Consider the following 25,868-nt stretch of genomic DNA (forward strand, 5'->3'; position numbering starts at 1 on the left):
GGGGGGGGGGGGGCGGGGGGGGGGGGCAGACCGCTTGCTCCTGAGACTCAAGAGAAAACAAAGAGGGGCCGAGTATGGAGAAACATGTGGGGACATCGGGCAGGAAGTAGACGCCCGGGGTTAGGAGGCGGCGAAAGCTGGAAACAGCAATCTGAAAACACGTAATGCCCAAAGGACAAGGCCAAAAAGGATAAGAGCCCAAACAAAACACATCCAAACCAATAACACGGAAATATTCAATTATGAAAGAAAATGCCTGGCATAAAGGCATGTTAACGAATGCTCATGCGAATGTAAAGGGTGGATGTATGGTAATTACTCCCGCCCCATATCCATTTCAACTTCTCTCTAAAGATCTCTTTGCCTATGTAAGGTATTTCCCATCCGTAGGTGTCTTACCTTCTCTGTTGATCTTGGCTCTGTACGATCTCTCTCCAATATGTCTCATTGTTGTAGATCTCTCCACTCTCTATGCGTCCCCTTCTAATTGGTTTGTCTCCATCCTAAATGTTTCTTTCCTCTCTCTGTAGTTGTAACCCCATTCCTCTCTGTGACACACCCATGCTCTGTGGTTCGCACTCTATATTTTCTCTTAGAGGTGTTTTCTCGCTTTTAGGAGCCTCTACCCCTCTTTAGGCGACTCCCTCTATAAAAGCTGCTCTCCTTTCTCTGTCAAAGTTTCTCTCCATCTCTAGGTGTTTCACTATTTCTTTAGGCGTCTCTTTCTCTCTGTTGATCTTGCAATGTTCTCTCTTTATTGATTGTCCTTATGCAACCTATCTCCTCTCCGTGGCGTCTCTGTAGGAGTGTCTCCATCCTGTGGTTATATCTGCTTCTCACCAGGCATCTCCGACTTTCAGCCTGTCTCTCTGCAGCCTAATGTTTGCCTCTCCCACTGTAGAGTGACTTCTCTTTCCGGTTGTCTCTTGCCCCGGTATGCATACCTGGTCTCTCTTGGATGCGTCTTGTTTTTTCCAGGTGTCACTGCCCCCTTGAAAACATCTCCCCCGTTCTTGAGTAGCTTTACCTGGGCGGAAGTCCATTCCCTGTGTTGGCATCGCTGCCTCAGTGTCAGTGTCTCTTCGTGTCTACTGCTGTGTGTTCTTCTCTGTAAAGCGTCCCGTCTATATGTGCAACGACTGCTGTGGTGGGCGTCTTTTTCCCGTTCTCAATGGGAAACTGCGGCTTACCTCCTGGGTGCCCCTCACTATGCCGTCTATGCTTAACCTGTTCTTATCACCTGCAACGGGCAGAGGCCACAGCCCTTTGTTTGGGCCCAAATAAAGAGAGCAGAGCACATTCACCAAGCCGCATTCAACGCTGGACCGAGAACAGCTCAGTTCCATTTCTAATGTCCGCATCTCATGCGTCTCCAGTCCAAGCCTGGAGCAGACACAGGAGTGCAGTGTCCTCCATGCAGAAGGATGCCAGGAAGGGCCCTGCATGGCTGGCAGAGAGCCACACTCTAGAATCAGGAGAGCACCACTTGCACGTTATATTATGGGTGATTGTTGCGCTTTATAAATACTGCATACAATACAATATTATGTTGTATTTGTGTAGCTTGTAGCTGCCACTGGCGAGGCACCAAGGCTATCCTGTCAGGGAATGATTGCAAGTCAGAGCTCATGTGTGTGGTTGAAAGGGTACGTGGGTGGTGGAGGGAAGTGCCCTAGTAGAAGAGTTAAGGGTTGTGCATGAGAGCCAGAGATATGTTCCAGTTGTGAAGCAGCTGATTATTACTGAACTAAGGTGTGTATGCTAGAGATGTGTGTTAGATTGCTAAATTGCTTGCATTTAATGTATAGCATGACACTGCTGGAAACCTGTCTCTCTTGGATAGTGATTTCGTGCAGCAGCGATGACAATTCAGTGACCTGGATGGAATTCAGTGCCTGAGTGACCTGGCAGGGTCACTGAGTAGTAAACTAACCTGGTAGGTCGACCCAGACTTAAGTGGTTAAATAGTACTCAGACTTCACGTTCCATGTCAGGCCCATCACGCGTGAGAGGCAGAGGTAACAGAGAATTGCTCAGGCCTTAAAATCACTTGCCAGGGTCAGCAAGGCGAGGGGACCCTAATTAGGTACACTTGTATGTATGATGCCGAGGTAGGTAACTGAGAATCGGGCCTTAAATGTTTGTCATGTGTTGTAGGGTTGAAAGTCTTCTTGGCAAGTGAAAGGATGCCACTCCGTCCCTGTTCTAGTTTTCTAGCCTATCTAGTTTTGTCTTTATGTTAAAGACATTCTGCCAGCCAACTCTTGGTGCCTCCATTTTGGAGATCTTCACCAGCAGATAGGAGCGCTGGAGAGAAGGTGAACCCAAACTGCCCTCTCACCCCATTTTGAAGGTGTGTGCATTCTCGAGGAGACATACGGTTAGAACAGACCTCTAAATACATTCCTGAGGGAAGGTAGGCTGTTACATTAAGAATTAATATAGAAGCCATATGTGTAATGTAATGTTGTGCTTTGTACACCCTTGCTAAGTGAAGTGCAATGAACTCTTGTTTCTAACTTAACGCCCACAGATCTGAAACCACCTTGCAAGTGGCAGAGAGAAGATAATAAGACTGAAAATTGTGTTAAGAAAGGTCATTATTAACGGTCAATGACAATGCTGAGCACGGAGACTGTACGTCCCTGTGCATTTCTACCTTATCCTGCTGTCTGTCCTCTGCTTGGAGGAGGAGGACATCGGCTTCAGTTTCATTAGCAATACTTGGATGAGCCTTACTCATCACCGGGTGGCGCCATGTTTTTCTTCCTCCGAGAGTTTGCTATGCTCTTGTCAATACAGCTACAGCCATGTGTTATCCTGCTATCTGATGTGGGCCCTAGCTTCCTGTGGCGCTATGGACAGTGGTGTCAGCAAAGGTGGCAAAAATGCTCCGCGTGGATCACACAATATGGTCGAAGTAGGGAAGTTGGGATTGATCCCAGGTTTCTGAGTCCACACTGTGCAATTTAGCCACCAAGGGCCATATGTATGAACACATTTTCCCATAGACACAGAATGGGTAAAACCCTTTGATACATCTGTCCCTAGATGGGTATCTGTTTCTGACATCAAAGGTTAATACTTAGCCCTTAAATACTGGAAGATGCCATTGGGTCGTGGGTGACCGGCAGAAGCCATAGTTTATTTTTGGGCAGCTGTACATAATGTGAACCTTGTCCAAAGTCATGTGCGAGCCTCACAACAGACACGGACTACATTGAAGGGCTCCTCCCCCCACCCTTTGAAGATTAACAGAGTGCTGATCCAAGGTCGGGATTTGAACTCACTTGCCCACCTGCATCCCATGTAACGTAGTGGCTATAGCTACAGCTACAGCTATAGCCACTGAAGCATATTGCCTTCTGTGAAAACTCAGCTCGTTTTGGGCTCAAGGTTCTAAGTGGTCCCCGAACTGAGCAGAACAGGGCTGGCCTTTTATTCCATCTCCCATTTCCCTGGAGGGCTGGAACCTTTGGAGGTCGGTGATGGAAGCCATGGGTCCCTGCTTATGTCCTTGTCACTTACCCCAGCTCCCGGAGACTAACTGCAGCAGGCACAGGGGAATATCAAGAGAGAGAAAGGGGGGGATCGAGGGATAGAGAAACAGAGATCAATCGGAGAGGGATGAGAGTAGGAAAGAGAGTATGGATGAAGGTAAAGAGAGAAAGATAGTCAGGAGAGGAAGGGAGTGGGCTGGTTTGAGCATTTGTGCCAGGGCTGCTTTTGCTTCCCCAGTCCGGCCCTGGAGCTGCACCAGAGCCAGGCATCTAACTTGAGCCTGGCTCCAGCTTTCGGTGGCATCACCCACCTCTAGGCAAGCACCATAGAGGGGATGTGTGGAGAAACTCATGATAGCGGTGTCATTATTTTCTGTCTCAGGTCCCCTGTACTTTTAGACTAATGGCAATTAAAAATCACTGGCAACTTTCACAGGGGGCTGTTATGAGTTTAACAAGAGATGCATTGGCATTGTTCACTGAGATTAGTGTGGCTGGAAGGCGAAAGGCACAGTGGTTGAAGTGCATTACAAAAGTATGGGAACTGGGATCCTGAATGCTCTGGTGCAGGGTCGGTGTGAGTGGGGCAGGGTCAAAGATTGGGTAATTATGACAAAATAGTCTGTAACTATTCTGTTGGTCTTCCACTTGCAGATAACTGCATATACAATAATGCACACACCCTGAACTGCTTTACAATTCTCAGTTTTTAATGTGATCCCTGCAGGTGTCTGTGTGTGTAACCAGAGAACGACAGAAATGAATCCTGGTTGGTGCAGTGGGGATTGGTAACTACCACATTTTAGAGCAATGAAGTCCCAGCCTTTGACAGAAAGCACTGTGAATATGTAAGTCATTGTTTTAGCCTTGCAGAATTACACACAGTATAAGATAGGCTGCTACAAAATGCTCAAAAAGATGAAGGTTTTTGATTTAAAAAATGCTTTCAAAATATCTATTTTACTAAAAGCAAGCTCTCTGTGCTTAGTGTAATTTGTTTTGTAGCTATCCATCAAAAGCGCCCACCCCTGAGCTCAGTCAGCCCTTGGAATACCTCTCAAAATGAATACATTTTTGTCAACACGAAGCTTCAAGTGACTCCATCAATTAAAGCCAATACTGGCTTCCAAGCAGCCTTCATATTTGCAGATTAACTAAATGCACACATTTACATTTCTTTCAGGTAGGAGGCATCCTGGCAAAAGGACTTGTTTAGTCTTTCTCTGTCTGCCTCTCCCTTGACTCTACCACACAGAAACCCCCCACCTTTCCCCTTTCCGCCAAGGCATGACAACATTTGTAAATAACCATTCCTAGGATGCCGTTTAACAAAACGTAGGTATGGACGCATAGTTTCTCACAAATCCTGCCCACTACAACCCATTTGTTAGTTAAGGCTGGTGCAGGGGACAGCCCAGAGTGCTTGGATTGGAATTAGGTGACGCTATTTGGTGGCCGGTAATATAAAGAAAATGGGGAAAGAATACTAATCATAAGTTACTTTGTTATTTTTCTTTATTTGAACTGTTTCTTAAACATATATCAGTGTTTCAATATGTGGGCATACATAAATTGCTGAATTCGGCAGGACCTGCACAAGAGGAGGTAAAATTGCAAGCTTACCTGCCTTTTTCCTCACTCTGGGAAGGCCCCCAAACTCCAGTTTACAGCTTTTGAGAAAATTAACACAACAAAGTCTAGCAATGACCATGCTATAGCAGCCTTAGGCATAAAAGTACTTTGCAGGAGGCGGGCCCTTTTTTATGTTGAACCAAGACAGCGCATGCACTGTCTGCAAGTCATGCTGTATTCAGTCTATCGGCTTTCGCCACACCCAGCTCTTTTGGTTGGTTGTTTGGCCTGCATTTCGAAATTCCTTTGTCCTGGTTGGTGAATAGTGTACATCTGTCCCACCTTTGGGTGCTTGGTTCCCTCCCAGCGGACATCACTGATTGTTCCTTTTTGTTGGCCATCTATGGCTATTTGTTGCCTCCTTGCTCGCTCCCCATCCCTCCCATCATTGCTGCTGTCCTTCCTGCGTCACTGCTTGTTTTGAAAGGGAGTTTCTTAGCAGTGCTTTTGTAGGCCATCTCTGGCCATCTGTTGCCTTCTCGCTCGCTCCCTTTCCCTCCCTTTTTTGCTGGCGTCCTTCCTCGCAACTGCTTGTTTTATTCTTCCCCTCATCCGGCCCTCCCCTCATTTGTGCTTAACATGCTTCTACTAGCTTTTAATAGCACTGCCCGACCCCTTCTTCCAGTCTGAGCAGAAAGCCAAAGATTCTTGTGGCTCATTGTGAACATCTCTCACCTTCTAAACACGCTGGATGCACACTGGTGAACACTGTGAAGCATCACACTTCTTTCAAGTCCACAGGCTATAAGGTGTAAATCATAACAACAATCCAAACGGTCAACACTGCTCCACCCTTCTGAACTGTACTTTGGTTGTCTTTTACTGCCAGCAACACCCAGAACAACTCTTTGACAATCACATACAACTCTTTGACAATCAATGTGATCATTAACAGCGAAGCGGGCAGCTTTAAGAATTATTATTTGCTGCTGTCAACATTGACTCATTTCTTTAAAAAACACAGCATCATGTTGTAGTTGGAATCCACAAGCCAGCTACGTCTTCTATTCCCATAGTGCGGATGCTTTGCCTTTGTCCTTGCACAGCACTCCCTTGCTTTTCTGCTGCCTTTCGACCAAGTTCATGTGTAGACAACACATCCAAACATGCATTCATAAACACTGAAGGTTCACACGTGTAAACAGCACATCGACAAATGCATTCATACACACTGAAGATTCATACATGTAAAGGGTCCAGTGCTTTAAATGGGCCGGTACTCACCAGTACTGAGTACCGGCACTTCTCTGTTTTCTCCCCCTGAGTACCGGAACTTATTTTTGGGCAAGGAGAGTACCGGTACTCCATGAAGCAGCAGGGCTCAGGCCCTGTAGTACGGGTACGTGCAACAGATGGTGCGTGTTGAGGTGCTGCTCTGGCTGGCAACAGCCTGTGTATTTCTGCACTGGGGTGCTCGTGCAGTATCAGGTTCTCATGAGGCGAGCAAGCCCATTAGGGTCAAAGGACTTCAGACACCCCACCCCCCCTCGTGAGACAGCTTACCGGGCGCGAACACAGCTGCGCCCGAGTACTTCACAGGTCTTTAAAAGACCAATTGCTTTTTAATGAGGCTTTGTTGTTTCTCACCTCTTCTTAGAGCCCCTGCATCTCTGCTGCCTATTGCTGAAAGAATTATCCCCCCTACCCTCCTGAAATTTGACTCTAGTTGTGGCTCTGGTTCTCATTGGCATCGCAACAAGAATGAGAATATGGTCAGAGGTGCCGAGAGTAGAACTGAAGAACCAGGGTCGAATACCGACGTCTGCTCATCATACTGTGGTTCTGGACAACTCCCTTAACCAGAGGTCTTAAAAAAGTAAGATGCAGATGTTCTCATTGTATGTAAATCGCTTAAATGCCCATGGCCCAAATTTGCGTAATATCAAATTGCCAAAAATTAGGTTCTGCACATATGACATAGAAGCTGATGCTTGCCATGTAAGGAGGCAGTTTGATTTTGCGCGAAATTCTGAGTCCTCTAGACACTGCTGCTCGCTGCTTCTCTGGTCCCATCAGTAATTCCTCATTCTAAGTCCTTTAGACAGTGCTGCTAGGTGCTTCTCTGGTCCCGTATGTAATTCCTCATTTTAGAACCTCTAGGCAGCGCTACTTGCTGCTTATCTGGTCCCAGTGGTAACTCATCATTCTAATTCCTCAAGACAGTGCTGCTAGCTGCTACTCTGGTTCTGTTGGTAATTCCTCATTCTAAGTCTTCCAGACAGTGCTACTACCTGCTACTGTGGTCCCGTTGGTAATTCCTCATTCCAAGTCTTCCAGACAGTGCTGATAGCTGCTACTGTGGTACCGCTGGAAATTCTTCATTCTAAGTCTTCCAGACAGTGTTGCTAGCTGCTTATCTGGTATCTATTGCAATTTCTCATTTTAAGTCCTCTAGACAGTCCCGCAGCTGTTTCTCTGGCCCCGTATGTAATTTATCATTTTAAAACCTCTAGGCAGTGCCACTTTCTGCTATTCTGGTCCCAATGGTAATTCCTCATTCTAAATCCGCTAGAAAGAGCTGCTACCTGCTGCTCTGGTCCCGTTTGTAATTCCTCCTTCCAAGTCTTCCAGACAGTGCTGCTAGCTGCTACTTTGGTCCTGTTGGTAATTCCTCATTCTGCGCCCTCTAGACAGTGCTGCTAACTGTTTGTCTGTTAATTGGTAATTGCTCATTCTAACTCTTCTAGACATTGCTGCTATCTGCTACTCTGGTCACAACGTGAATTCCTCATTCAAAGTCTTTCAGGCAGCTCTGGCAGCTGCTACTCTGGGTCTGTCAGGAATTCCTCATTCTAAGTCCTCTAGACGGTGCTGTTACCTACTTCTCTGGTCTCATCTGTAATTTCTCATTCTAAGTCCTCTAGACAGTACTGCTAGCTGCTTGTCTGATCCCATCGGTAATTCCCACATTTTAAGTCCTCTAGGCACTGCTGCAGCTGTGTTTCTGTTCCTAGTGGTAACTCCCTATTATTAGACCTCTAGGCATGGCTGCTAGCTGCTTCTTTGGTCCCACCACAAATTCCTCATTCTTAGTTTTCAAGGCAGTGCTGCAGCTGTGTCACTGGTCCACATTCTTAGTGCTGTAGGCAGTGCTGCTAACTACTTCTCTGGTCTCGTAGGTAATTCCTCCTTTTAAAACCTTTAGGCAGTGCTGCTTTCTGCTATTCTGGTCCCAGTTGTAATTCCTCATTCTAATTCCTCTAGACAGTGCTGCTAGCTGCTACTCTGGTCCAGTTGGTAATTCCACATTCTAATTCCTCCAGACAGTGCTTCTATCTGCTACTCTGGTCCCAATGGGAATTCCTCATTCGAAGTATTCCAGACAGCTGGTGGCAGCTGCTACTCTGGTTCGGTTGGTAATTCCGCATTCTAAGTCCTCTAGACGGTGCTGTTACCTACTTCTCTGGTCTCATCTATAATTTCTCATTCTAAGTCCTCTAGACAGTACTGCTAGCTGCTTGTCTGGTCCCATCCAGACAGTGCTGCTAGCTGTTACTCTGGTCTCGTCTGTAATTCCTCATTCTTAGTTCTCTAGACAGTTCTGCAGCTGTTTCTCTGGTCTCTTCGGTAATTCATACATCAAGCAAAAAAAGAGTGACAGAGTGCACACTAATTTAATCCTTTTCGTCGAATAGTTTGTTCTGTATTTCTTCCGGTTTGCGTGCAAGCCCAGAATTGTGGTCTGCCCAGAGCCACGTACTTGTGAAACACATGAAGAAATGGAGTGAAGTTACACCCCAGTACCGGACGCACAGCGTTGCATTAAGCATGACAAAATTGCCACAAATTGTTAAAATTTCACCAAGTTTTATTCCATTTTCATCAAAAGCTTCTCCTTATTCATTACTTATGTTGTTGTCACAAATTCATGTATACACTGTGTCCTTAATGCAGCAGAAATGCCAACGGGCCTTATCCTGCAGACAGGAGTGTGCGTAAATAATCCTGAAAAGTTAATCATTATCACCCAATGCATTTCAGGCCTTTCATGGCACTTCATCAGGGGTTCTCTACAAATTCAAAAAACATTCATGTTAGACTGTGTTTTTAAACCGCTTAAAACATGTTCTATGTTGCGCTTAACGTTAAATGTTTATGCCTTAAGTTCCAACTCACCCTATAACCGATGTATTCCCGCTAGAATGAAATACTTAGAGAAAACAGTTCATAAAGATTCACTTTAAAGGAAAATAGATGTTTCAATTGTCTCTCGTGTGACGATGTTATCTCTGTTGATTCTTTTCAATGATCCAAGGGTGCAACTCATCTGATGGACAGTAATTGATACATCAAGCAAAAAAAGAGCGACAGAGTGCACATGTGCTTAAAAGGCAGATTGAGTAGAAGGCGGAGGATTATGATGGTTATACACACGCTCAGAAGACGTCAACAAGAACAGATTTTGAAGGTATGGATAGTGTAGATAAACGGAGGGTTGAAGGGACAATTAAATTGGAAGAGGGGCTGGTTATGTTTTAATGTGACAGTACTGCTAGCTGCTTGTCTGCTCCCATTGGTAATTCCCACATTTTAAGTCCTGTAGGCAGGGCTGCAGCTGCTTCTCTGGTCCCATCAGAAATTCCTCATTCTTTGTGTTTAAGACAGTGCTGAAGCTGCTTCTCTGCTCCTAGTTGTAATGAATCATTCTTAGTCCTCTAGGTAGTGGTGCTAGCAGCTTTTCTGATTCAGTTGGTAATTCCTTATTGTAAGTACTGTAGGCAGAATTACTAGCTGCTTCTCTGTTTCCAGTGGTAATTCCTCATTCTGAGTCCTCTAGACATTGCTGCTCGCTGCTTCTTTGGTCCCATTAGTAATTCCTCATTCTAAGTTCTTTGGACAGTGCTGCTAGGTGCTTCTCTGGTCCCATATGTAATTCCTCATTTTAGAACCACTAGGCAGCGCTGCTTGCTGCTTCTCTGGTCCCAGTGGTAATTTATCATTCTAATTACTGAAGACAGTGCTGCTAGCTGCTACTCTGGTTCTGTTGGTAATTCCTCATTCTAAGTCTTCCAGACAGTGCTACTACCTGCTACTGTGGTCCTGTTGGTAATTCCTCATTCTAAGTCTTCCAAAAAGTGCTGATAGCTGCTACTGTGGTACCGCTGGGAGTTCCTCATTCTAAGTCTTCCAGACAATGTTGCTAGCTGCTTATCTGGTATCTATTGCAATTTCTTATTTTAAGTCCTCTAGACAGTCCCGCAGCTGCTTCTCTGGTCCTGTCAGAAATTCACACATTTTACGTCCTTTAGTCAGTACTGCAGCTGTGTCTCTGTTCCCAGTGGTAATTCAACAAAACCAAGGGATGCAGTTCCTCTAGGATAGCAAGGAAAAGGGAGGGGGGAGAGCGATTAGTCTCTATAGAATGCCCTCACACACCTAGCAAGGTGTCATGCTTCATCATAGGGCTGTGCTCCTCGTCGGGCCGGCGCTGCAATGCCCGACGGGCTCCCGCGCAGGGGCTCTTTTTCGGAGATCTTTTTTAGAGACAGCCGTATGGGTGCGTGGGGGTCAGTGCAACAAGTGTAGTGAGTGGTGGTGTAGTGAGTTAAAATAGGTATGGTATTGCCAGACAATGAACCATTTTATTCTGATGGTATACCAGCCTAAGTAAAAATAGGTGATCCCAAGGGATTATAATGATCCCTAGGGAGATCAGACGGTCGACATGTTTCTTGCTCTATGCCCAAGCGGGTCGGTGGCAATTCATCAGGACCACGTGAGAGAGTGCTCAAAAAATGTGTGTCAACTCTACTACATAATTTAGTGATGCAGGAATTGTCAATACATCACCATGCAATCCTCTAGGGTCCCTAAGGGAAGTGGACCCGTTGTTGCGGTACCCCCATTTGGGACAGAACTTGAAGTACGGGTTCGCCTGGCGGCCAGGGAGCGCCTGTCAGAGTGTCGGCGCGTTCACTGCCGGAGACCTACTGCGGCTCAGGCTTCCGTGATAATTCATCATTCTTAGTACTCTAGCAGGGCTGCTAGCTGTTTCTTTGGTCCCGTCGGAAATTCCTCATTCTTAATCTTCAAGGCAGTGCTGCTAGCTGCTTTTCTGATCTCGTATGTAATTCCTCATTTTAAAAGCTCTAGGCAATGCTGCTTCTCTGGTCCCAGTGGTAATTCCTCATACGAATTCCACTAGAAAGTGCTGCTAGCTGCTACTCTGGTCCTGTTGGTAATTCCTCCTTCTAAGTCTTCCAGACATTGCAGCAAGCTGCTACTCAGGTCCCGTCAGGAATTCCTCATTCTAAGTCTTCCAGACAGTGCTGCTAGCTGCTACACTTGTCCCATCTCTAATTCCTCATTCTAAGCTCTCTAGACAGTGCTGCTAGCTGTTTCTTTCGTTTATTGGTAATTCCTCATTCTAATTACTCTAGACAGGGCTGCAAGCAACTACTGTGGTCCAGTTGGTAATTTCTCATTCTAAGTCTTCCAGACAGTGCTGCTAGCTGCTACTGTGGTCCCGCTGGTAATTTCTCATTCTAAGTCTTCCAGACAGTGCTTATAGCTGCTACAGTGGTACCGTTGGGAATTCCTCATTCTAACTCTTCCAGACAGTGCTGATAACTGCTACTGTGGTCCCATTGGCAGTTCCTCATTCTAAGTCTTCCAGACAGTGTTGCTAGCTGCTTCTCTTGTATCTATGGTAATTTTTCATTCTAGGTCCTCTAGACAGTGCTGCAGCTACTTCTCTGGTCTCTTCCGTAATTTCTTATTTTAAGTCCTCTGGACAGTCCCGCAGTTGCTTCTCTGGTCCCGTTGGTAATTCACACAATTTAAGTCCTCTAGGCAGTGCTGCAACTTTGTCTCTGTTCTCAGTGGTAATTTGTCATTCTTAGTCCTCTATCAGGGCTGCTAGCTGCTTCTTTGGTCCCGTCAGAAATTCATACCAAAAGGGAGTCACCGTTCCTAAGTAGAGAGAGAAAGAAGGGAAGTAAGAGGTACTCTCGTTGTGTGCTACTTTAATTGTGGGGGGCAGTGTCTCCTCATCTTGATGCCCTCACACACCTCGAAGGATGTCATGCTTCATCATTGAGCTTTTGCTCCTGGTCGGGCCAGCGCTGCAGTGCCCTACGGGTCCCCCAAAGGGTCTCTTTTTCGGAGATCTTCTGATGAAGCCGTATGTGTGCGTGGGTGTAAGTGGCTGTGAAGTCCTAGAAGGTGTATTAAAAAATGGCTGGAGGGAGAGTGATTAATTGTTATTAAGGTGATTCCTCTGTCATTATTAATACAAAGTGTATGGTTAGGCTGTCCGGTTTTAGGTTTAAACCTATAATAACTGATAAAACACCACTGAGAGAGAAATAGCCCTCACCAGTGACAACATATAAACACTGAAATAACACCTGCACAAACTAAATGCCATTCAAAGAAAGAAAAAGGAGAGTGAAAGGGTTATTTTTTTCTTCCTGAAGGGGCCAATACAACGTAACTTTGTTATACAAGCTAGCAGCAAGAAAGACTGGGCTAACATTATTCTGCTTGAGTTTTGTTGTTTAGGGATGCCACTCGCATATATTTTCTTCCTCTTTTTGCTTTTTTCAATGTTGTGGTCTTTGGCCTAAAGATACAGGGTTTAGAAGCGTGTTTTAGGCCTTGTTTAATTATTTTATAAACTGTAGAGAATCAGGAAATATCAAAACCATATTTGATATTTTGTCTGTGTTTGATTCATTCACTGATAGGTAAAATGGCTGGGAATCTTTCCCAATATGTTTCATTACATTTACCCACAGATAATGGGTAAAAACCCTTGATACATCAGCCCCCAGTTTCTAGTGAGTCAGTATTGATAGTAGGTGAATTGCCAACACCTCAGGCTTTAAACATTCAATGCAAGGTATAGTAACAAGTATATGTGAAAAGAGTACCATTACCAAGCATCTGGGATAGTAGCAAAAACATGACAGCAGAATTTTGGAAAACATGGAACGCAGTGTCTCTTTGAATGCTCTGCAAAAAGGTTCAACAAAGATTGGAGTGATATTGTTTGTATTTGCAGTGATTCAGCTACGTATATGAAAAGTTTGTGTGATGACCTCTCAAAATCGATACCTGAGCTGAAGTTCTTCCTTGTAAGAGATCCTGGCCACTTGTTAGATGGTATGCTGCAAGCATCTTTACAATTGTCAGAGTTAATGAAGAATGCTATTGACTTTTTAGTCCATTCTGGTGCACAGTTTTGATATCCACAGGAACTAAAATTCAAATATTTCTAATTTCATGCTTTGTGTGACATCAAAGAAAGAGTCATCCCAACTGTGTCACTTAGATGATGTTTCTCAGTCCAAGGGGCCAGAAATGCTATATTATCCATGTGGCGACCGTTTACAGAATTTTTGCTGAGTGATGATGGCAAACGCGAGAAATGTGAAGATCTTTGGTCGCATATTGCTAGTGATGTGAAAAAATGTAGACTCTACTGCATTCTTAGATTTTTACAGGAAAACATAATTGCTGTAGTGGACATAATAAAAAAACAGAGTCTGAAAACACCCTTGTCTGCCAAGTGTTCAGCATAATTGGTGTAGATGTGAAACATCTCCTTGAGAGTAGGCTAGGTGACACCTTTAGCGACTCTGGCACTGCAACATCTTCCATGTTAGAGTGCTTGCCACTTGGTAAGCAAAGCAATGTTGAAGAGCAATTCAAGAACTTTTATTTTACAATGTATGAGAAATCGCTTGCACTGATGCATAGAAATGTCCCTTCACCAGCAATGGCATTTGAAGTCAATGAAACCTCACAGTGGTACTCTGTACAAGTTCTAGATCCCTTCCGTAAAGGGGAATTTCTTCCATAGTTTCAGAAGTGCAGCTTCATTTTTGACCACTTTAATAACTCTGAGGGCATAAGCACCCAGTTCAATGCAAATGTTGCAGAACCTGCCCTGAGAATCGCAATCTTCAAGTGCACCAGTATTGGCATGGAAAGCTAGGTCAATGGCCATTGTGTACTGGCTGTTTTGGCAATGTCCGTCTCAAGTGCCAATGTTGAGAGGGCCTTTCACAGAAACAAGTTTACATGGGAAGGAAAGAGCGAGCGCACATGACCAAAGACTCACTGAAGAAGTATAATATGCTGTACTACAATAGGTTAAATTTGCAAAAAAGTATTTGGACCTCATTTGCACTATACGTACACTGTCTATATACGTTGCACTATCAGTGCATAAAGCAAGCAATAATAAAAGAAAACAGTCCATAAACACCGGAAAAACACTGTTTTTGTTGTTTTTAACTGTGCGAAAATGTGTAACCACTGATAACCACTGTTTTTTAAAGGTATTGAAAGCACTTGAAAACACTGGAAAAAACCCCACCAGAATTTACCAAAAATAGAAACTGAAAACGGGAAAGCCTATGTATGGTGCTGCTTTAAGATGTAATATGACCCTTTGGTAGCTGAGTAACTAGATGTCCCTCGTGGGCATATGTTCTGGTCAACATGTTTCGCGCTTTAGTGGTCTCAGGGGGAGATCCAGGGCACTTCGTCAGGCCCAAGTAAGAAAGTTGTATCTACAGTGGCCCGAAATGTCGGTGCCCCCAGATAAACAAAGGGTGTAGAACTTCCCTTAGTAGGTAGGGTAAGATCCCATGAGATCAGTGAGGGTCACTTGAAAGGGTTCTCTCGGTACATCTGGGCTGTGTCACCTGTGTGCCTGTCCCTGGTCTCTTCAGTAATTCCTCATTCTAAGTCCTCTAGGCAGTGCTGCAGCTGTGTCTCTTTTCCCAATGGTAATTTCTCATTCGTAGTCCTCCAGGCAGTGCTACTAGCTGCTTCTCTGGTCCTGTCATAAATTACTCTTTCTTAGTCTTCAAGGCAGTGCTGCAGCTGTGTCTCTGGTCACAGAGGTAATTCTACATTCTTTTTTGAGTTTAAAAGAATTTTATTAGGCAATGAAAAAGGAAAATGCAATACAGAATATTAGTTAGGAAGGGGGGGAGAGAGAGAAGGGGTAGAGGGGGGGAAGGGGATTGCAAAATACAATATGTAAGAGAGAGTATACAACAAAACAATGATCATGGGCATTTGAAAAGAAGCAAATAAATTACATCAATCATAACTAAATAGCTAACTGCAAAGAGCATGAAAATAAAACAGCATGTTGGAAAATTCTGAATGTGAAAAGGGTATCATGGGGGTTTAGGAACTTCTTGTTGAGCAGGCGACGGACAGGAGGAGCGAGCAACACAATTATCTAAATATAGCGTAATGGGGAGCCATAGGTCCGCACGTCTAGCTGCTAATTGAACAGGAAAGACAAAGGCATTATCAAGTCTATGGTTATGACAGACATTGTACCACCACGCTTTGAAAGAAATATTGGATGCATTTTTCCAATTAACAGTAATCTGTTGAAAGGCAACAGCCAATAACAAATCAACAATGCGAGCGTACATATCTACGTTATTCCAGTTGGGGGATAAACTGCCCAAGAAAAGGTGAGTGAGAGAGAAAGGAATACAAGTATGAAAAATAACATTGACTTGAGCCCACACCTGTAACCAAAAAGCATGCACATGCCTACAAAGAAATATCATGTGAAGTAAGGTAGCATTGGGAGAATCACACGACCAGCATTTGTCTGGGGTAGTAGGAAATCGCTTGTGTAGTGTGGAAGGAGTATGAAGTAATCTGTTGTAAATAAAAAATAGGGATTGTGTCAAGGAAGCCGCTCTAGACGTTTTACGTAGCTTTGTCCAGATTTTGTCCCATAGAGATATCGGCCAATCCATTCCGAGGTCAGTTTCCCACTGAAGTTCAACCTTGGATTTAGGTCTAAGTGACTCATGTGTGTGGAGGTATTTATAGATAAGAGACGCTTATGGGGTAGTACGCAGGAGAGAATGAAGTTGAAAAATAGAGATGTGTGAAACAGGGGGAGGAGGAAAAACCGAGAGTCGTTCATGAACCTCCAGGACAGCAGCTTTAAGTAGAAGATATTTGGAGAGAAAGGATAGGGGTAGGCCAAAGGAAGAACAGAGATCAGGGAAAGAGATAAAGGTGGAGCCAGAGAAGAGCTGCGAGATCCAGATCAAACCTCGGGTTCGCCAAGATTTCCAGTAAAAGGGCTTACGACCAATTAGGAGATATTTATTATGCCAGATGGTGGAAGAGAGGAAATCAGCAACAGTCGTAGGGAGACCAGGGGCAGCAGACACTAAAAGCTTAAGGGTATACTTGTGAATAGAAGTAGGGATCAAAGAGGGTTTACAGGAAAAAGCAAGATATTCTGCAAAAGAAAACGGAGAGAGGAAAGTACGTTCAACCTTAATCCATAGAGGGCAAGGAGAAGTGGGATCTTGTAACCAGAGGGAGGCTTGACGTAATAAAAAGGCCTTCTGATATGCAGGGAAGTCAGGAAAGTTGACACCACCCTCCGAGGTAGGACGGATGAGTCTGGCAAGAGACATTCTGGGTTTTTTGAAGTTCCATAAAAATGAGGATAACGTTGAGTTAATCTTTGTAAAGAATTTCGTTGGGATGGGCACTGGAATATTGGAGAGCGTATAGAGAATAATAGGAGAGATCATCATTTTAATAGTATCGAGACGGCCCCACCAGGATAGGTATAAAGGATGCCACCTTGCAGTAAGATCTGCAATCTTTTGTGCGCATTTGGACATGCATAAAGAAACAGTGTCTGAAATGGAGGTGGTAATGTATAGACCCAGATGTTTAATATGGGAAGGACACCAAGTAAACCGAGAGTCACTAAATTCTTGTTTGAAAGTAAATTTGGTCAGGGGAAGGATCCCACATTTGTCATGATTAAGCTTATATCCAGAGATAGAGGAACAATTTCTGACTTCATTCAGAAAAGCAGGGATGGATTCTGCAGGGTTGGAAAGAAAGAGTAAAATCTCATCTGCATAAGCTGCGAGTTTAATATGAGAGTCTGCAAACTGGAAACCATGAATGGCAGGATTCTGACGCAGCCTGGACAGAAAAGGCTCTAAAGCAAGGTTAAAGAGAAGGGGGGACAAAGGGCAACCCTGGCGAACGCCTCTGCCAAGGTCAAAATAAGAGGAAATTTGACCATTCGCAAATACAGCCGCTCTGGGATGTGAGTATAGCAGGGAAACTAAAGAAATAAATCTAGGGCCAAAACCAAACCAAGTAAGAGTGTGAAAGAGATAGCGCCACTCAACCCGGTCAAAAGCCTTTTCGGCGTCAAGGGCAATCGATGCAAGTGAGTGCTGACAACGGGAGGATTTTGACAAGATGTTGAATAAAAGTCTAGTGTTGTCCGTAATATGTCGGCCCTTAACAAACCCAGATTGCTCCTCGCCTAGAAGATTGGGAAGAAGGTGGTCCAGTCGGATCGCCAACGCTTTGGCGAAAAGTTTGTAGTCAATATTGACTAAGGATATGGGCCTGTAATTTTTGCAATATTGTGCGTCCTTCCCAGGCTTAGGTATGAGGCAAATATGGGCGTCCGAAAACGTCCCTGAGGAGGCACCGTGGGTAATAAAAGTGTGGAGAAGGGAGTGCAGTCGTGGAATCAACAATTTAGAAAAGTGAAGGTAGAATTCGACAGTAAAACCGTCAGGGCCAGGGGCCTTGTTGGGTTTGAGATGTTGCAATGCGTTGAGTAATTCCTTTTGTGTGAAGTCGGATTCTAAAGAGGAGAGATCGAGGGGGAAGTCGGGTGGTGCGTGAATGGTAGAGAAAAAACGAGCAAGGGAACTGGGAGAGGATTGAGTTTCAGATGTATACAAAGTCTCATAAAAACGTGAAAATTCAGCGAGAATATCAACATCCATGCGTTTCAAATTATCATCAGAGTCATAAACAGATTCAATATTTAACTTATTATGCTTAATCTTCAAATAATTAGCTAAGAGCTTTCCTGCTTTGTTCCTACCCCCATAAAATTTAGCAGTAGACTTCAACAGGTACAAGGAGGCATCCTCCGTAGACTTCTCATTAAATTTCATTTTTGCTGCAACAAGGGCTGTCAAGCTGTCAGCAGAATGAGAGGTGAAATACGCATGTTCCAATTTCTTAATGTCAGAAAGGAGATTTTTAGTGAACCTTCGTGCATTCTTGCGTTTGTCCGCAACGTAACTAATAATAAAGTCACGTGCTGCTGCCTTAAAAGCATCCCAAATAGTGTGGTCAGGAAGAGTGGTGTCATCATTAATCAGGAAAAATTCATCAAAAAATGAAGTGAAGGTGGTCGTAAACTTGGGATCGGCAAGGAGGGAGTTGTTAAAACGCCATCTCCTAGGGCCAGCATTTTTAGGGAATACATCAACACTTGTAAGAACAGGAGCATGATCAGAAAGCAGTATCGGGCCTATCTCAGAGTGTAAAAGTGATTGAGCGAGGTTGTGGGAAACAAAGATGTAATCAAGTCGTGACTGGGAGTGGTGACAAGGAGAATAAAAAGTGTACTCCCGCAACTTTGGATTACAAAGGCGCCAGGAGTCTACTAGCTTATGCTGCGAAATAGCATGGCTAAACAGCTTGTGGGGTTTGTTGGGAATATGGGGGGCCATGGACATCCTATTGATAAAAGGGTCGAGAGGTTGATTACAATCCCCCGCCAGAATAAAATTGTGGTCCATAAATTTAGTTAAGAGTGGAGAGAAATCAGCCCAAAAAGAAGGTTCACCCGTGGTAGGACCATAGACATTGAGGAGAGAAATTGGAACACCTCTGAGTGATAACTTGGCATAAACCCATCGACCAGAAGCATCCGATTCATGGGTAAGGACCTGGAAGGGAAGAGACTTGCGACAAAGGACTGCCACACCATTGCGTTTGCCATCACCCTGCGAGTAAAACAGTTCACCCACCCAACCACGTTTAAGCTTAACAGATTCTACCTCAGTTAAATGCGTTTCTTGGAGGAATGCAATATCAACATTCAATTTGGCAAGGTGTGACAAAATCCGTTGACGCTTAATCGGAGAATTAATACCCTTCACATTCCATGATAATATATTCAGCGACATAACAGTAACTTATCTACAAAAAATGTGAATAACATGGCTAGTAAAAAGAAAACCCATGAAAAGGAGAGAAGACAGAAAGAAAAAAGAAAAACTAGTGGAAACACGCTGAAGTAAAAGAAAGGAAGCAAGTGATCAAAAACGTGAGCCATAGCAAGAAAGGAAGAATAAAATGCAACAGTGTCAAGAATGACACAAAAAGCCAGAAATAAGGAAGAAGTGGAGAGAAAAATGTAGCCAGAAGGACAAAGAGTGCAACTCTCACAAAAGACGAGAGCAAGAGCACTAGCACAAAAAGGAGAATATAGGGAAACAATATAGACACTTGAGTAGGAAGCCAGAAAGAAGAAAAAAATTGCAAAACAGGTGTGCCAAGAAGAACAGGGAATGCAACCCTTACATAAGCAAAAGATTCCGATCAGAGATAATACATCACAATAAAAACATGTGAACAAGAACACGAACAAGAGAAGAGGAAAAAGGGAAGGAGAAAGGGAAAAACCAACAGATGCACCAGGAAGACGAAGAAGGAAATAGGGAAAAAACATACCTATGAAGGAGAGATACGAGAAAGGGTGGAGGGAGGAAGGAACCACATGGGTGGGGCAGCACATCCAGGAACAGCGAGGCAGGGATCGAGAGACATCATCAAACACGAGGACAAATTCCTGTAAGACGAAAAAAGGAGAACAAAGGATTAAAACATACCAGGAAATCCTGTTGAAACCATGACTAACAAGGAAAACAAGGAACAACCATCATGCATAGACAATAAAGAGTCAGCAAAGTGGGCATCCGGAGAATCAGAAGAATTCAGGTGAACTACAACCAAGAGAAAGTTTCTGAAGAAGTACAGAATAAAATGCAATAGCCATATGAGAATTATAAAAGCAGTAGTCAGCCATGAGCAGAGGATGATGGTCCGGAGGCATCCATGGCAGATGATTTGTGCGCGTTGATGAAACTTTGTAAGCGCACTGGATCTTCATAAGTTGTAGTCTTATTGTTGTAAGTAACTTTGAATAAACATGGGTGGTAAAGGCCATATCGCGCCCCCATCGCCCGCAGATCCGCTCTTAAACTCAGAAAAGCCTTTCGCCGAGTGGCAGTAGCCTTAGCATAATCCTGTGCGAAGAACAGGGACGAGCCAGACCAGGTTAAATTCGGAGAGGATTTGGCCGCCGCTAAAACCATCAGAAGGTCGGTATACTCCAAAAAGTAGATGATGACCCCTCTGGGCCTCTGAGAGGAAGAAGTAGAAGAAGGTGGTCGACCCAGCCTGTGAGCACGTTGAATGTTGAGGGCCTTGTCCTGTGTCAGATGCAAGAGCTTGGGGAGGAACGACTTGAAGAAGGTGATTGGGTCAGACCCCTCAAGTCCTTCAACCAGGCCGTAAATACGAAGGTTATTGCGCCGATTTCTGTTTTCCAACTGCTCCACTTGTTGTTGAAGATCTGAGACTTGAGACTTTAAGTTGGAGACCACAGAGGATGTCTCTTGGAACGACTGAACAGATTTTTCAATCGAAGTTACCCTCGTTTCCATTTGCGACCAATTATCCGTAAGGACCTGGAGTTTAATATTAGTCTCTTCCATGAAAGGACGCAAGGATCTTATCTCCTCTAACAACAATTCCATGGATACTGGCCCCGAATGCTTTGGAGGTGAAAGAGAGTTTGACTTGAGTCTTTTCGTGTTAGATTTAGAATTGTCCTGCGGGTTCCTGGAAGGATCCATTGGCGTATCTAAGCCAGACGAGTTAAGAGAATCTTCCAGTTGTGAAAAAGCAGAGAAAACCTTGGAGTTCTTCACAATCTGAGGCTTGGTAGAACGAGGCAAGCGCGACATTGACTTAAGTCTACCTATGTAGCAAAGCCGTGGAATGGCTAACACAGCGGAGGCCACAGGAAGCAAAAACGAAGACAACACAAGATATAGCACAACAAGAGTGCGATGGTATCTGAATACTTCATGAAAGGAATGCAGCCAACTTCACAGCACTTCAAGTGAAAGCAGTCGTCAGAGCGTATATGAAAAAGTGGAAGAAGCCGTCTGTGAAAGGATCAAAGTATTATTCATGTGATATTATGTTGCAGAAAAGTGGCACCAACTCATTGCGCGATATAAAGTGAGCTCAATCAAATTGACAAAAAGATGAAAGAAATGTCCCATCGCGCATCTCGCAAGAATCCACAGTGAGTAATGGTGCTGACAGCAGAGAGCCACCTGGCATGCTTCAATGAAACAATTCGCCGCTAGCAAAGAAAGTCAGAGAAAAATCCACACAGGCGATAACGAAGTCATGGCTTGAGAAACGGCACAGAAGCAGTCATATGAAACAAGGGCACTTCATGAGGGAACGCTGTCTTTGCGCTTTAGAAAGAACGAGCGTTCCAATAATGCAGAGGCTCCGTGTGAGAGAGAGGAAATATCTAAGCGGGTAAACTATGAGCCATTAGGAGTGCGTGGTTTCAGGCATACAGAGCGCTGGGCTGACAGTGGAAGAACCGCAACATAATGCGCGTCGCTCGGCGGGCCCAAGATGGCGGCCGCAGCCGAGAAAATCCTGTCAGAACTTACGAATGCCAGTTGCAGTGTCGCGAAGTCTCTAAAACACTTCCACCGATGACGAGTGAGGTCAGGACATATTCCGACACTCCTTCAGTCGGTCGTCTTCAGGAAACATAAACAGGAGCCGGCTTGTCTCTCAGCACCGCCCCGGAGCCTCACTCGAGCGCCGCCATCACCCGCAGGCGCCAAGCCACGACCCCGTAATTCTACATTCTTAATCCTCTAGACAGGGCTGCTAGTTGCTTCTCTGGTCCCATATGTAATTCCTCATTTTAGAACCTCTAGGCAGTGCTGCTTTTCTGGTCCCACTGGTAATTCCTCATTCTAATTCCTCTAGACATTCTAAGTCTTCCTGACAGTGCTGCTAGTTGCTACTCTTGTCCCATCTGTAATTCCTCATTCTAAGTCCTCTAGACAGTGCTGAAAGCAACTACTCTGGTCCCATCTGTTAGTCCTCATTCTAATTCCTCTAGACAGTGCTGCAAGCCACTACTCTAGTCCCATCAGTAATTCCTCATTCTAAGTCTTTCAGACTGTGCTGCTAGCTGCTACTCTGGTTCTTTTGGATATTTCTCATTCTTAATCATATAGACAGTGCTGGGAGCTGCTACTCTGCTCCTGTTGGTAATTCCTTATTCTAAGTCCACTGGGCAGTGCTTCTAGCTGCTTCTCTGGTCCCAGTGGTAATTCCTCATTCTAAGTCTTCTAGACGTTGCTGCTCCTAGCTACTTTGGTCCCATCGGTAATTCCTCATTCTAAGTCCTCTAGTCAGTGCTGCTAGCTGCTTCTGTGGTCCCAGTGGTAATTCCTGACTCTAAGTCTTCTAGGCAGTGCTGCTACCAGCTACTCTGGTCCTGTTGGTAATTCCTAATCCTAAATCCTGTAGGCTGTGCTGCTGCTGTGTCTCTGGTCAGTAATTCCTCATTCTAAGTCCTCTAAACAGTGCTGCTCGCTGCTTCTCTGGTCTCATCGGTAATTCCTCATTCCACGTCCTCTAGGCAGGCCTGCAGCTCTGTCTCTGTATTCAAGGGTAATTCCTCCTTTTTTGTCCTCTACACAGTGCTGCTAGCTGCTTTTCTGGTCACATTAGTAACTCCCCAATTCTAAATCCTCCAGGCAGTGCTGCAGCTGTGTCTCTGTTCCCAGTGGTAATTCCTCATTCTTAGTACTCCAGACAGTGCTGCAGCAGCTTCTTTGGTCCCAGTGGTAATTCCTTATTTTGAGACTGTAGACATTGTTGCAGCTGCTTCTCTTGTCCCATCAAAGTCCCCCCATTATAAATCCTCTAGGCAGTGCTGCAGCTCTGTCTCTGTTCCCAAAGGTAATTCCTCATTCTTAGTCCTCTTCGCAGAGCAGCTAGCTACTTCTCTAGTCCCATAGGTAATTCCTCATTCTAAGTCCTCTAGACAGTACTGCTAGCTGCTTCTCTTCTCCCGTTCGTAATTCCTCATTCTTTGTCCTCTAGGCAGTGCTGCAGCTGCTTCTCTTGGCCCAGTGGTAATTCCACATTCTTAGTCCTGTAGGCAGTGCTGCTAGCTGCTTCTCTAGTCCTGTATGTTAATCCTCATTTTAAATCCTCTAGGCAGTGATGCTTGCGACTTCTCTTGTGCCAAAGGTAATTCCTCATTCTAATAGTTCTAGACAGTGCCGCTAGCTGCTACTCCGGTCCCGTTGGTAATTCCTCATTCCAAGTATTCCAGACAGTGCTGCTAGCTGCTCCTCTGTCCGTAACTCCTCATTCTAAATCCTCTAGACAGTGTTGCTAGCTGCTTCTCTGGTCCCTTGGGTAATTTCTCATTCTAAATCCTGTAGACAGTGCTGCAGCTGCTTCTCTGGCCTCTTCGTTATTCCCAATTCTAAGTCCTCTAGACAGTCCTGCAGCAGCTTCTCTGGTACTGTCGGTAATTCACACATCTTAAGTCCTCTAGGCATTGCTGCAGCTGTGTCTCTGTTCCCAGTGGTAATTCCTCATTCTTTTTTTAAAAAATATTTCTTTTTATTAAACATTCATCGACAAAGAATATGCAGCACAGAGGAAACAAAGCACAGATTGTGAGTAGCAGATACATTGTCAGACAATATTGCATAACAGTACACTGTAAGGACATTTTATGGGGTAGGGGGCTCATCCAAATCAATACTATGTGGCGGGTTGCAAATATTCCCCCGGTAGACGTTCCAGGGGCTTCATATCTGTGACCACTTTCTAGGGCTGCCCTGTGCTACATATACTGTCTTTCTCTATACATACACCAATCTAGGTCTGCTTTCCATGCCTCTACGTTTGATTTGATTTGAAATATTACTTGTTAAGCACTCGAATGCTGTGGCTTCTTGACCCCCACAGGGGTTACATGGTCCTGAAAACAACATGAATGAGACATTAAATCGTAGAAAACACCCAAGTTTTCAGCTCCTTCCTAAACATCCGACGGTTGGATTGAAGCAGCAATGTGGGCGGCATCTGATTCCAGAGTTTAGCCGCACAAAAAGACAGGGTACGACCTCCCCATCTTGCCTTACAGATTTTCGGGATACAAATAAGGCCCTTCGTGAAGGATCTAAGTGTTCTGGCAGGAGAGTACCTGGTGAACAACCTCTGTATCTGCCCCAAAGTTCCTCCATAGAGGGCTTTGTGCACCAGACAGAGAGACTTAAAATTGGCTCTTTGCTGGACAGGAAGCCAATGTAAAGCTCTGATGACATCTGAGGTGGGGCGGCCCTTAGGGATGTTCAAGAGCAGTCTAGCTGCAGCATTTTGCAAAGATTGCAGCTTCCTCCTCTGAGCCTTATCAATTCCCACAAAGAGCACGTTGCAGTAGTATAATTTAGTAAGAAAAAGTGCTATTACAACCGTCTTTTGGAGTTCATATGCAATGAAAGGGAACATTTTTCTCAGTGTTTTTAAAAGGAAAAAGCAAGAGGAAGTTAGTTGGTTAACTTGGGCCGACAGATTGAGCTGATCATCAAGAATCATACCCAAATTCCTGACCTAGGTAACAGGGTGAGGACAGACTCCCGCCTCCGTTGGCCACCAGCTGTTGTTCCATAGAGCAGGTCCCTTCCCGAACTCCAGGACCTCAGTTTTGTCGGTGTTTATTTTCAGGAAATGTTGGCTCATCCAGATCATGATGACTTTCCGACATGTATGGAAACGGTTAGCCACTAGTTCTGGTTGTTTAGTTACCGATATCGTGAGCTGTGAATCATCGGCCGTGTTTCTTGACAAGGTTGGCCAACGGGGACACATATATTAACAAGCATTTGCAATGCAATAGGTCTCGCATTTACGTGAGTTTGAGCTATTGACATTGCAAATAACTATGCCTTTTATTTTTCTTTTCGTTTTAAAAACATAAATAAAAGGCATTGTCATTTACAATGCCAATAGCTTATACGCGTTTAACTGTGAGACCTATTGCATTGCAAATGCTTGTTTTGTTTAGGAAGCATCGCGACTCTTCCCTGCGGCACTGTATTTAACAAGTTGGTGTGCAGCTTTGCTAATAAGCAATTAAACTGCACTTTAAAATGCACAACATTATCGACAACATGACTTAATCCATTCTCTGGCGAGTCCTCAACACACATCAGCTGCCGGGCTGGTCGACACCCCTCTGCAGTGCAGTAGTGACCCTGGCATCCCTTACTGCAGAACCGACGCGCCGTTCACTACTCGAATCAAGGCCCCGCAGTCCTTCGAGAATAAACTCGGTAGACCTAACAATATGACCAATTTATCTACAGAGGTTACGAACGCAGCAGGTGAACGAGTGCAAGTAAACAACATTATTTAAGTCAAAACGTCTCTTGTAACGAAAATATAGACTGATAAAAGGGTGCACGGCATTCAAAACACCCCTTTCAGGACTTAAGGTGGTGGCTCAGTCCGACACAATGCCTGTGACGCCAGACGCGCACGCGTACTGCGATCTGTATTCCCTCCGTAGCCATCGTTGACGAACTCGGTCATTGACTGGGTGTGGCTGCGCCTTTGGGAATGTTGCACTCGCGACACTATTGCTAGAATGTCTAACACTTAACCAGAGAATTAAAAAAAGAAACAAGTGCCCCACAATGCTAAATAATAGCACATCTCCGGAAAGGACCTATAATTAACTCAGCAGGTCTTCCGGAGAGGATCACTCCACTAGAATGAACGCGCAAAAGCTGGTCATGTGAAGCACCTTCACAGACC

At 44.6% G+C, this 25,868-nt stretch overlaps 1 protein-coding gene across 6 annotated transcripts in view; it reads left to right on the plus strand.

The window, feature by feature from the left end:
• The window catches only part of LOC146784205 (zinc finger MYM-type protein 1-like), a 282,641-nt gene that overhangs the window by 70,228 nt on the left and 186,545 nt on the right, over nucleotides 1-25,868 (plus strand). For 3 of the 6 annotated variants that reach the window (XR_014970608.1, XR_014970607.1, XR_014970606.1), the window contains 2 exons: nucleotides 4,228-4,348; nucleotides 9,388-9,540. The exons of 2 other annotated variants lie outside the window; for them this stretch is intronic. The gene's annotated coding sequence lies outside the window, so the exon portion shown is untranslated. Of the gene's footprint in view, nucleotides 1-4,227; nucleotides 4,349-6,729; nucleotides 6,857-9,387; nucleotides 9,541-25,868 lie in introns of those variants that run through there. One more of the 6 variants, XR_014970609.1, reaches the window with a different exon arrangement.

This window comes from Triturus cristatus, chromosome 11 (genome assembly GCF_964204655.1).
Source record: "Triturus cristatus chromosome 11, aTriCri1.1, whole genome shotgun sequence".
Classification (NCBI taxonomy): domain Eukaryota; kingdom Metazoa; phylum Chordata; class Amphibia; order Caudata; family Salamandridae; genus Triturus; species Triturus cristatus.